This window comes from Rosa chinensis, chromosome 4 (genome assembly GCF_002994745.2).
Source record: "Rosa chinensis cultivar Old Blush chromosome 4, RchiOBHm-V2, whole genome shotgun sequence".
Lineage (NCBI taxonomy): Eukaryota > Viridiplantae > Streptophyta > Magnoliopsida > Rosales > Rosaceae > Rosa > Rosa chinensis.
Window position 1 is genome coordinate 36,553,605 of NC_037091.1, and position 11,290 is coordinate 36,564,894.

The window sequence follows — 11,290 nt, forward strand, 5'->3', positions numbered from 1 at the left end:
TGATCATATGTGCCCTTTGTCACGCCCCGAATTTTGAATAAATAAATTCAAATCCGAAATGCGATAACTTGACCAACTTCCCGAAATTGCATAGAAACTTTTTCAATTTAATCTAAGCAATTATAATAATCCAAAAGCATATTCTCAAGGACTCAATCACTCGAGCCAAATGTTATATCAACAAGTGTTTACAAGGCTCAAAAGAAAGAAATACAAAAGTAGCGCTCGCTAGGAGCATACTACATGCAGCAGTACGATACAAAAATAGGTCATGAACCTAACACTGCTGAACTACACGCCACGATCTCCACCCTGGTGGTCCTGACTTGCAGGAACAACCGCTACACCATGGAATAGTGCACCGGGATTGCAAACAACAACCCGGTAAGCTTTTGAAGCTCGTATGAGTAATCTCAATTAAAATGACACAAACCCCCATGCTTGACAATTTCACAACTCAAGAAAAAAATAAAATAATTCAAAAACCAATTCCATATCAATAAGAAACACAAGTCCTTCAAATGGACAATAAAAGAAAGAACCCACACGAACTCTCTTTAAAAATGCATTTCAAAGGCTTCATGTAACCCTCGTGTTACTCCCTTGAAATACAATGGCAGATCGATAAACTAGAGCTCTAACTGAAACGTAGCCTGTCACCTCTGCCAAGGTTCAAACCTACGATAATGATTGCCTCTGTCACTACTTGTGACCCGAATCCGTAGACCCGAAAACATTTAAAGTCCCACGTGACTCAAAACTTTGCGGAACTCGACTACTCATTCAACACAATAAGCAACAGTTCAAAACGATATTCTAAATAAATCACAATTCACTCATATCACAATGTCACGCCATCCAATATATATACATATATTCCACGTAAATATATATATATATATATATATATACGTAGTCATTCACGCAGGAATGACCACTAATACCAACTATAGTTTTACAAATTGACTACTCGAAAATCATTTTATATCAAAACATTGTTTTCACTTACCCATGAACCGTTGTCGATCAAGTTCATATATTTTAAAACAAATAATTTGTTTCGAAAATGATTTAACAATTAAACAAGTAATTCCGAGTAATAAATTAATCCGTTCGTAAATTAACCATGTGAGATTTACTCACCTCAAATCCAGCTGCGTCTTCTTAACAGCTCAAAATCACAATCACAATCGTCCGCCCAAAACAAATCCGTCAATCACCTAATCAAATACGATCTTAACTTAGCGCACGATTCATAAAACACAATTATACGAAGATCCAATGGTCGGATCCTTGCCTATGACCACACAAGGTCATCGGCATAGTCCTACGATCATTATATCAAAACTACAAGTCGATTGGGCAGCTGGATCCTCATGGATCGAAAACGGAAACGAATCGAAAATCCTTAAACGCTAAAATTCATAACTTAATCATGCGATCTCCAAAAATTATGCATTGTACATTGACATGATCGTATAAACATGTAGAACATAAAAATGGGCAGAAACTACCCTTGAGGTCCCCGAAGGTGGCCGGAAAAGGCCACCGGAGTTAGAGGCAGAGGAACCGCCGCCGACCACTGCCAATGGCATCGGGGCCAGGCTGCTCCTCTTCGTTTCATCGAGTTGAACAACTTTCCTAACTAGCAAGCAAGGTTCGAAAAATCACTAGGCGCTAGTCGGGCAGTGGGCTGGGGAGGAGCGCCTAGGCGGACGCCTAGATGGCGCCTAGGCGGTTTTGTATTTTTAAATTTAAATTTTATTTTTATAACATTTATTTACATAATTAAGAATATTTCAAGACTTAAAACCTTTAAAAAAAAAACAAAGACTTTTTTTTTTTAAAGGAACAAAGACTTAATATATGGGGAATGTGTTATTGTCTCTATCTATTAAAAAATAAAGAAAATGTATTACTGCACAACTTCATCCCACGTGCCCTGGAGGCCTGAACCTTCTGGATAGTTATTAACCATTCATCCCACATCCCTCGATATGAGACGAACTTTATTGACTTTTTTCCTTATCTCCAGATTCTCCACCCAGTCAAATCTTGTCTTTGGTTTTTCATTCTTATCTGCAAACAAGCCAACAATGGCGACTCTCTCCAGACCTCACCCAACAACGATGCCATCCACCTCTGCAAATCCTTCACAAGCTTCAGCTGCAACACCTCCGCCGTCATCAACATGCTCTGAGGACCTCACCAAGCCCCTCTTCTTCGACCTGAGTGGAAATAATCCTTCACAAGCTTCGGCTGCAACACCTCCGCCGTCATCAACATGCTCTGAGGACCTCACCAAGCGCCTCTCCTTCGAGCTGAGTGGAAATACTAAGAAATCCTTCCTCCTCTGGACCCCGACCCGGCCACTTGCGACGCCACCAACCTCCGTCAAGTCCTTACCGCCCAGGCGCCTAGTTGGCCGCCTAGGCCCCCCAGGAGGCCGCCCAAGTCAATCCCGCCCAATCCAGCCGATTTGGCATTAATCGAGTCGGAGAGCTGCCGCCCAGCGCCTAGGCGCCGCTTAGGCGGGTTGGGCGGCCGAGTTTTAGAACACTGCTAGCAAGTAAGCTGGAAATGATGGGAAGGGATCGAAATTACCTAGAACCAGTAGAGGTGGCCGGAAAATTTCCAGAAACCGATGACAGCTCCGACGAACGTGAAACCAATAATCTCAAAGATTGGCGGTCGGAAACTCGAGATATCGGCATTGACTCGATCTTGGACCCAAATCGGGTCGAGCTTCCCGTCAACGCTACAGGTCGTGCCGCGGCGCAAGGCTGCCATTAGCAGCTGCGTAAGGTCGAGGCGAGCACGTTGGATGTGGTCTGGCGTGGATTAGTGGTCTGTGGAGGGAGATATGGCCGGTGGAAGTTTTGAGGTGTTTTTCAGTCGGGAGATAGGGAGAGAGGCCCGAATTGCTATTTTCGGAAATCTAGGGATTTCTGAAAATTTTTCCCAAATTTTTCTATTTAACCCAAAATGGAAACTTTTTCCAAAAGCCATAATTTCCTCATACGAACTCCGATTTTCGCATTCCGCATGTCCATGAACTCGTATCGACGCGCTCTACAACTTTTGTGAAGGAAATTTTCACAAATTCGTGATGTACAAAAAGTCAACTCTTGAATGGAACATTTCGAGCGAATAATATTTCGAAATATATCTAATTCATGATAAACCAAAAGAACTAAGCATCGAAACCATAATTTGTACTAACTAAGACATTTATTAAGTTCAAGAAAAATACGAGAAATTAATACGAAAATCCGGGTCATTACACCCTTAATCATGACCAAATGATTACTTGCCCATCAAATTTTCCTTTAGCTTAATTACTCGATGTTAATGCTCAAAGTCCGGCGGTAGCCGATCTTTCGTTTAACGCGGGTCTGGTGGGCGGACCGCTACTCTGAGGATTTGATGGCCTCCGCTAGCTGTCACACGAGAGACAGGGCGTCAGAGGGAGACCGCGTTAGGCGGTCTTCACTTCTCCGATGCCTAAGTCAGTCAATGCATATAGGCAGCATAACAATAAATGAGTAGTAAATTCATAATTAATGATGAGAGAGGAGAGAACCTTTATAGGTGAGGAGAAGGTTGATCTTCTTATTGTTTTCGATGTGGGACTGATGTGCTTCGATTCCCAGCGTCTGGAGCTTCTGATGCTATCTTGGCGCGGCGCGTCAGCTGTGATCTGGTGGCGATCCGGGGCCCAGGCGGTAGCCTACCTGGATATGCCTTCGCAGGTCACTCTTTTGGTGAGAGTCGGTACCTCTGGCGGAACAATGAGCGTGGCTCATTATAGCTAATTATGCTTGCAAACGTACATGTAGGTACACTCGATATTACTACAATTAATACATGTCATCACATCATATTGAAGCTTAGTTCACGTGAAATCTCTTTTAGTTCTTATCAGCCGTGATCGTTCCTTGTTAATAAGTACAATATGCATGTGATCATACGAACTGACATTATAGACTACTCGCCGTAGTAGAAAATGTCTGTAATGTACGCATGTAGAGAGTATCTAATTGGTAAGGCACATATTGCCTTGCTTGTTGATAAAAATGGTGGATTTGGTAGCTAGCTTGAATTATCTTCTTTTATCCGTGTAATTTACGTAACTCATGTTTAGATTTGCAAAAGTGATGACAACCATTAATTGTAAACTTAAGTTACAAATAATTTAAAGGGGCCGTGACCACTTACCCAATTTTAGCTTAAAAATTGTTCACTTACTCCACTAAGAGTTTTTTAATCTCATTTACCCAATCTAACATCTATTGACAATATTGCCCTCATTTTAATTTTTAAATTACACTCATATCTCTCTCTCTCAGACACACACACACACTCTCTCTCTCTCTCTCTCTCTCTCTCTCTCTCTCTCTCTCTCTCTCTCTCATCCCTCCAATCTGCGCTTTCTCCCTCTCTCATCCTCCGATTTCGATCTGCACGGTCCTCTCTCTCTCTCTCTCTCTCTACCATGGCAGCTCCGGCGCCCCACCACGGGCTTCGGGCCCTCTCCTCCATCAAGTCTCCACCGCCATCAGAGACGATCTCAACCTTCATGGGTCCCACCCCAAGCCACACTAGTACAAAAATTGAATCAGACGACGGCTAAAAACTGTCGTTTGATGCGGAGCTGACTGTCGTATATTTCACTGCTGTCTGATGAAACATGATTTAGAGAACTATCGTCTGAAGAACTCGGCATGCATGTCGATAACATGTCGACAGGCTGTCGATAGCTTGTCGACATCATTAACTGTCGTGTGAACGTCACTCAGACGACGGGAAACTTAAGAACCCGTTATGTGATTGTGATTCAGAAGTCAGTTTTTTTTATAACTGTTGTGTGACTGTTATTCACACAACTATTTTGTGATAGCATCTGTGATCTGTATTAATCTCAGACGACAGTTTTTATTTTGTGGCTATTGTGAATATTATGCTGTGCTTTGAGACAACATATCGAGCTTTTAATGTTGTGTTATAACATGTTGCACAATGCCTTCCATTTATTATTGATGTCTAATTGTTACAAAATATATAACAATCAAATTAATTCAAATCCCACCACATATTAAATGAATTCAGTAAATTGATATCAAACGTAATTATATATTTCCCAAATATTCATACACTAATTTAGGAGGGTCATTTGTACATTTGCCTTCTTCCTCTGTATCTATCAACTTTTGCTCTTTTCTAGATTATACAATGCCGAGTACATTGGAGCTCCATGTCTACAAGTTGAGCTATTGTCTATGATCCTTGGGACAAACCTGGTGCTTGCCATGTTGCTTAGCCTGGTGTTGGCACCAGTAAGAATGGGCAGCCAATACTCTTGTCCAAGAGCAATTAGGGAACAAGCTCTCCCCTTCTTTGCTAAGAAAAGATTTGTGTTGTGTGAACCAAATTAAGTTTCCCATTTGTCCTGCAGACAATGCAAAGACTTTAATGTACATTATGCATTTCCAGAAAAGTACTCCATCAGCTACTATGTAAACCTCTGTCCTCTACTAACTCATATGAATCACAAGTACGAAAATGAATTGTCTAACAATATATGAGAGTAAATGTAAGACATGATTGGTCGATTAAAATTGTACCTTAGCAGTGGTGAAATAATTTCACTTTGCAAAAACAGTTCCCAAAATCCTCATTCTAGTCTGGAACATATATACAAAAAATCATAATCAACGTCATATGTCTTTCCTTCAACAACCATCTAACCAAATTACATCAAGACTCATGCCGAAAGAAGACTCAAATTAAGTAATGTATAACCAGCCAACAGTTCAAGTACCAGATTCTGGACCAAAACAAAAGTACCTAAGCAGATGTATTTAGCTGGAGGAGACTGCAAAACCTCTGCATTTGGACCGATATGGAACTGTTGTTGATAGGTCGTCTTAGCTGAAGGGCTTCTCCAGGTATCTTGATGTACTTATCAATTTCCTTTTGGGCTACATTTGCTGCAATTGAGATCTCTTACCATATCAAACCACAACCCATTGGTAAGAACTTAATGAGTAACTGAAATGGTTGCAAAATTCAAGGACACAAGAGAGGTACAGCTATTGGGAAAGCAACTAAACCAATGGCCTCTATGATTCGAAATCAGATGTAGTTGACAGTACAACTAAAAGATCCTCAAAAGGTGAATGCAAAAAAAGGAATAGGATCACAGGGATTGGTATGTAAGCTGCAAACATGTTTATCACCACACAGTAGCAACTGAACTGAAGAATTAAACCAAGAATAAGAAAGCCATAAGTGCAAATCACATTCCATAAACTATCAAAATAGCAACAAACAAGGAATGAAAACTGATCCTTACCTACAATTGGCAACAATGGCAGCGAGACCATCAGTTGTAAAGCCTTCACAGGTAACAAGAACCAAAGACTTAAATTAAATTCAGACTGTATATACAAATGAAAGAGTCAAACAAAATGGAAGAAGTAGCAGAAAACGAACTTGGAAGACAGTTGAGAACAAGATTAGAGAAATCAGCTTCTACACTCTAATTCATGACAGAAGGGGCAAAGCTATAATCATTTTCTTTGCCATCATTTTATCAGATAATGAAACCATTGTAGGATTTTAAACTTGGTTTCACATATGACCTTCCCTAGAAAATTCTCCGGGTATCTAGCTAAGGCACTTCTCACACCAGAAAGAAAATCCTAGCAACTCTACCTATCAATTTGCTGATTTGAAAGATATAGAAGGTCAAGCTCTACAAACTACAAAATTTTCACACAATGAAACACATTTCTAAACATTGACAACCACATAGCACATTGCTAAAGATCTAAAAAGGTTGGGAAAGAAATCATGACAGCCATAGAAAAAATATTAATTGAACATTTGAATAACAATTGAAAGACAATATATTGTATATATGGACACGGATGTGGGCAGAAGATCCCACCATAGATTTATTTGGTGGGTTCTCAATGCTGCATCACCTTTATTAATCCTGAAATACAAGAACCATTATATAATGTGTCTATAATTAAATACCTCCAAAATCCAACTACACAAGCCTGATGCAGCCAACAGAACTCATGATAACATTGGAGTGATAGAAAAAAAACAATAAAATACATAAAAGAGCAGCAGCTCATAACAAAAAATCAGCACCACGAGACAATTTTGCTAACACTAGAAATACAACAAGACAATTTTGTTCTCTAAATTAACCCACACAGCTTTCATAGCCAAACCCGCATCATGCGTTTTAAGGGTTGTGATGTGTCAATTGGACAAACAACCCAAGTCTGAACAGAATCATAAATAATTTAAATGAAATCACATAAACTAATTCCAAGTCGCCATCCAATGAAAGAAACTTTTCTCTAAGGCCTCAATATTTCAAATTCATGAGAACCATTAAATTGGCCCGAGTCTGATTAACCATTCACATAAGAAACATGGAGAAGAAGGAAAAAGAGCAAGCTGATACCATTGAGACGTCATTTGCACCTGCATCCCTGAATTTTGTAGTGCTAATAACTTCTGGGTTATAACAATTTCCCCAAGCAAAATCTACTTGGACAAAAATCAAGAAATTCAAATCAACGGGTTCAATTGGGGTCCCAAAGAAGAAAAAGACCAATGCTTTACAGAGAAACCCTAAAAAACAAAAGGGGGTTTTCACTAAATTACCTTCATTTGCATCAAAGCAAGAAGAATCGGAAACCACCATGGTCATGCTTTTCAATTTCGCGCACAGTACCGAGTCTACAAAAGTAAAAATCAACAAATCAGAGAATGAATTCAAAGAATTTGAATCAACAAACCACTAAATGGAGAATTGGAACTCAAAGTTGAAATCTAATCTCAGAGCTTGAGGACCGGGACGATGGCTTTACCGAGAGGAGTACCACTTGTTACGATACGAATTGATAAGCCCGTGTTTTATTTTTGGAAGACCAATCGAAGTCAGACAAGAAGATCTGGATCGACTTAAGGTTGAGCTGCAGTCGGGTGAAGTTGGAGGAGGAGCAGGCTAGCTAGGCCTCCCAAGCTGCGATTGGGATGGCGGACAAGACCAATCGAAGTCAGACAAGAAGATCTGGATCGACTTAAGGTTGAGCTGCCGTCAGGTGAAGTTGGAGGAGGAGCAGGCTCGTTGTGCCTCCCAAGCTGCGATTGGGATGGCGAAGAGTGAGGAGGTTTTGGCTCTAGGTTTTTTTGAGAGAATAAGGAGCTGTCAAGAGTGAGGGTTTTGGTTTTAGGTCTGTGTCGAGAGAGAGAGAGAGAGTAAGGCACTATCGAGACGGCGGGTTAATGTAATGCTTATGTTTTTTTTTTTGTTAAGTGTTAGCGTTTCAAGCCCATTTGGACAAGTTCTATCAATTTGAGAAGGACTCACATGACAGAATTTTATAACAATGTGGTCTGGATGTAGCCATTTCAAATTTGGGGTTTGTCTCTTATCAGTTTGACTTCCCTCCATGGGGGGTTGGAGAAAAATGGTGGTGGGAAATCTCCCTCCTTTTTGTCAAACTATTTGATCAGATCACAGTTATATTATTTCTCATCGTATGATCAATACATGTTGGGAAAAATTTGGGGTTTCATATGGGGTTTGGCACCACTAATGCGGTGGGAAACTTGGCACTCAATTTTTTTTAACGTGACACAACAGTTTTTATCCTAAATGTCTTCTGAACTAATTCCTAAGTCCCTATCAGACGACTGCTCTTATAAAAACGACGTCTGAAAAAAAAAAATCAATCACACAACAGATAATTGCGTAGCGTCGTCTGAGAGGTGTTGTTTCATTCAATTTCTGTAGTAGTGCCAGCCCTAAGATCAGAGCATTGTATCCAGATCTAAATTGAACATCTGAGCGTTGCCGTCACCCAAACTACCGATCCAACGTCCATTGCCACAACTCAGCCCCAATGGGGATTCGACTCCTATCCCAGCCCGATTCGACTCTGCTCCCCTTACACAACCACTTCCCGACCACTCCTTCCAACTGAGAAAGACGAACACGACCCAACCTCAGTCTCCCAGCCTGAGATAAGCCAATCACCAGCTAGTTCTCCAACCCAACCGGTCGCATCTTCCGCCACCCAATCCGGTCACGACCTCCAAACTGCCACCGGGTAGCACCGAAGAAAAAACCAGCCGACCTCACACTCCGGTGGGTGCCCAGAGCACTTCTTTTTTTTTTTGGTATATTGTGAGCTCCGAGAATGAGGAAGGAAAAAAAAAAACGCGTACAATTGAACATATAAATTGATCAATTGTGTCTGTAGTGTATTCATTTTGGTTTTGGGAGTTTATGCAATTCACTTTAGGGCAATAATATGATTATTGGAGGGAAATAATATGATTATTGGGGGCAATAATATGATTATTAGGAGGCAATAATATGATTATTGGGAGGCAATCATACGATTATTGGGAGGCAATATTATGATTATTAGGAAGCAATCATATGATTATTAGGAGGCAATAAAAAGAGTATTGGGAGACAATAATATGATTGTTGAGAGGCAATAATATGATTACTGGGTATTATTAGGAGGCAATAAATTCAAACGTCAGAATTCGGTCACCAGTCCGGTAGCCGGATTCTGGATTCTGGTGACCGGTCGCCGGAGTCCGCGGCCGGCCACTGGTCACCGGAGTCCGGCAAGGTCTCCAATGACTTGTTACTCTAAGTGACAAAGAAGGAGAGGACAAAATTGTCCCAAAGATAAATAAAAAGGAATAAAAAAAATACTTAATTGGGTATTAGGGAAATGATCTCTTAGAGTGTTTGAGTAAGTATGCAATCTCTTAGAGTATTTAAGTAAGTGGGATTAATTAACCCCAAAATTAGATAAAATAATCATTTTCCCTAATTTAAATGGATACTACTGTATTTTATACTATATCATATTCTTTCATTGTTAATATTATTGGAGCAAGAATAAGAGTTTGAAAGTGGTCGGTCAACTCAAACCACTGTCTTAATAAATTAAGAAGATGATGGATCGATGGTGATATGTATGTCTCAACTAATCATTGAATTCACGAGCCTAATGTGAGTATCCCAATTGGAAATTAGAAAGGAATCTCCTTTGTTTCTCCAACAAACGAATGAGGGAGGAAGCCATGGGAATCATACGCAAGCATACCTTAAAAGCTAGCAATAACTCTATATATCCACCGCCGCGCTATTGCCTTGTTTAGTTGTTTTCTGGGGTAATTGGATTGGTGGAGTCCCGTGGTGATGGTGGTGTTTTAGCTACCTCACTCACTCCCACCATTAAACATTTCATTCTATGATCACCTCCATCATTCACTTGCCGCCTTCACAGGAAATACATACTCATATATCGATCTCATGCATGCATGGCATATATGACCTCACCTACTCGAAATGCCCTTTGGCCCACTGTTTATCTCCTATCTCATACATTATTAAAACCGTTATTCGGTAGCTTTGAATCGGTACCAACTTTAAAACTATTTTTTCTTTTTGAAACTGAGTTTTGTTGTTGATTTAGGTACGGTATCATATTATTTTTATTAATTTTGATATTTCGGTTGGTATTGCCAACATGCAACGGTTTTTTTTTTTTTTAAAGGATTAAGTACTGTTTACCCCATATATTTATAGTCTCGACGTTTTAACCCCTCAAGTTTCACTCAAATGCTCCTCCAACTCTCAATTTTCACACAATAGGTCATTGACGTTAATTCTCCATCAAAATCTCCATTAGATTGCTGACGTGGCATTCCTCACACTCCGAAATGTCTATTATATCCTCACTTATTTTTTTTTCTCCCTATTTTTTTCTTTTTCTTTTTACCTCTTCTTCTTCCAGCTCTCTCTCCTCCTCTGTTTATCTCTGTCTTCTTCTTCCTCACCCTTTGGACTCATGACTCTTTTAGAATCATTTGTCCCGAAACAAACCCTTCTTCTCTGTTCTTCGAAGAGATAGAAAGAAGTACGAGAAGTCAAGAACCCTAAATTTCCAGAAGATCCCAATTCCAAGAGAAAGAACCCAGTTAGCCAGCCTTCATCATTTCCTCTAAACCCCAATCCCATTTTGCCCTATTTTTAAGTTCTAGCCCTTTCTCCTTGTTCTTTGTACTTCAAGAGAGCAAAGAACAAGAACGAGAACCCATTTATTTCCATATTTCCCAATTAGAAGAGAAAGAAGAACTAACCTTCATCACTTCGTCTAAACCCCAACCCCAATCCTAAATTCCCAATCCCAGTTCGTGTAAATTATTTGGTTGTGATTTGTGAAGTTTATTT

General features: G+C 40.1%; 1 long non-coding RNA gene across 2 annotated transcripts; it reads right to left on the reverse strand.

Moving 5' to 3' along the window:
- Positions 1 to 5,119: 5,119 nt before the first annotated feature.
- On the reverse strand, positions 5,120 to 6,840 carry LOC112200913. Of its 2 annotated transcripts, XR_005809001.1 has the most exons (5): positions 6,496 to 6,840; positions 6,356 to 6,398; positions 5,848 to 5,990; positions 5,625 to 5,684; positions 5,120 to 5,449 (listed from the first exon to the last, which is right to left on the reverse strand). It is a non-coding gene; the product is annotated as an uncharacterized LOC112200913 (long non-coding RNA). The 2 variants fall into 2 exon arrangements; XR_002936521.2 differs by lacking the exons at positions 6,356 to 6,398; positions 6,496 to 6,840 and having other exon boundaries at positions 5,848 to 6,347.
- Positions 6,841 to 11,290: the final 4,450 nt, after the last annotated feature.